Raw genomic sequence first — 2315 nt, 5'->3', positions numbered from 1 at the left:
CTCAACAACCATTAACTAAAAAGAGTAGGAAAGATAAGATACCAAGGATTATCCATAGTGAATTACCTTATCAACCTTTGATGAACTAGGGGTTGGCATTGAGATTGGTATGGATTTTGTGCTTGGCTTCTGAAGAAATTGTGTAGGTGGAGTGCTAGATGTTGGTAGAGTTACCAATGTTTGGATGGCTTCCTGCTCCTTTAACTTAGGTGTTTCCTCATGGCTTGTCCTAATCTATTACTATGACATTACTATCACTGTGACCTTGTGCATTAAGTACAAATGAATCCATCTGTCTTGTTTCCTATTGTGTAGTAGTGTCTTTCTCTTCTTATACAATCTACTTCTACTCAACTATAATGAGTGTACCAACCTTAGTAGATATATCTACTATTGGTTGAGTCAAAGGTTGTACTTGAGTAACTAGAGGGATGGAAAAACATGGTTCTTGTAGATTCACCTTGTCCCTTGTTATATCAGTTACTACCTTTTGGAGCTCATCTATACTGACCAAAACTAGATTCTCACAGAGTTTTACTTGTAGTATAGATTGGTCCAATATCTTCTTCAAGTATTTTGTAGTTAGGGGATCGATGTTCTGAGCTTAAAGATCAAATACATCCTTAACAATAATATTTTTAGTAGACTAGATTGTGTCATGGGGGGGATTGACACTCGACACTTATGTGTTCTGCACACTTTGTTCATCTTGTTGCTTCTTAGCTATTATCGTGTCATCATCTTGTTGTTCTGATTCTTTTGCAACTATATTATCTTTATTCTCATATTCCTTGTCATCATCATGTTCCTCATCCTTGTTATCATGTTTACCCTCTGAGGGTTCAACTTCTCCTTGTTTCATAGTGGTCAACCTATAGATTAGTTTACATATTTGGGTTGATTTCTTGACCACATCTTCAATATTATTTTGAAGAATGTTGAAGGATCTATACTTAGGTGTAAACCTAACAACATATCTTTTAACATCCTTAGCAATATATCCCTTTGTTAGCTTTGGCATCACTTGAGCTAATATTGTTTCTCTGATTTGTTTCTCTAAATTTAAACAATAATACCACTTCTTCTCAACAATATCGTATAAACTTTTTGATAATTTTTTGGAAAACTCTAGTGGAGTATTCTTAAATTTGGATATTAGGGCATACAATGCCTCTTCCACTTGATTATTTTCTTCTTTTCCAAGTTTATCAAAATCAATATGCTTTAAACTAGATAAATCTCCATTATTCTTGACATTTTCACACAAATTTTCAAGATCAAAGAGTGGTTGGTGACTTACCAATTTGAATTGTCTCATATCATTTGATTTTGTCTTTTCTTCATCTGAATTAGGTTGTGCAACATAATTTCTCCTTTTTTTATTTTACACTTGACCACCTTTCTTTATTTTCTTGGACTTCTCCTTGGCCTTGTGAGTTGTTGCTCATGTGCTAGCTCTGGTAGTAGGTGCACTCGGCTCGGCTTGACTAGTTTTGTTAATATTCTTTGCCTTAGTCACTAGCTATGTCTTAGGCTTGCTCTTCTTTGGCTCAACATGAGTAGGTACTTCCTTGGTTTCTTCTTCCTCAACACCTTCTATTTCCTCCTCTTCCTTATCCTCTCCCATGCCTTGAGTCAATGTAAGAAGTTCTTGAGTTTGTTATTGTTCTTCCTCTTCATCCTCTTCCTCATCTACACCTTCTCCAAATTTTTATTTTAGTTTCTTAACCAACTTATCTTTCTTCTTGAGTTTGGAGGTAGTTTTCAACTCCATGGTAATCTTTGATTTTAACATTTCATAGTTGCCAAATATCTTTGCACTTTTGTCAATTTCTTTTGCTAGGAGTGTAGTGATGGCTATTGATGCTTCATCAACATTAATTTCATACCGAAGTGGCCTTAACTATCTGGCCCTTGGTGTGGCAGCTTGCACAAAGGTGTAATCAACATCAACTAGAAAACATATATCATTATAATTTTGCTCAACCAAAGAAATTGGTATCCTCATTCTTTCTTTCATTGATTTCTTAAAATCTTCTAAATAACATATCATCAATGTTTCAAAGTTTTCTCCCATCTCGCCAATAAAATCATTGATCTATATTGCAATTGACATGTTTGTCTTCCATCCTATGTTAGCAAAAGAGGGAAATGTATTCTACACATAAAACGATATACACACCAATATTGCACCAAACTTGCATTATGCACTCTTGGTTTTCCTTATAGCTGCAAGGTTCTCCATCAATTGTTGTAGCTAAAGTTCTACCAAATCATAAGTATGATCTTTCTTCATAATTTTGTAGCCAACATCC

This window comes from Cupressus sempervirens, chromosome 10 (assembly GCF_028749045.1).
Source record: "Cupressus sempervirens isolate cs-2001-9-10 chromosome 10, ASM2874904v1, whole genome shotgun sequence".
Classification (NCBI taxonomy): domain Eukaryota; kingdom Viridiplantae; phylum Streptophyta; class Pinopsida; order Cupressales; family Cupressaceae; genus Cupressus; species Cupressus sempervirens.
Note: the sequence above shows the minus strand (reverse complement) of the source record.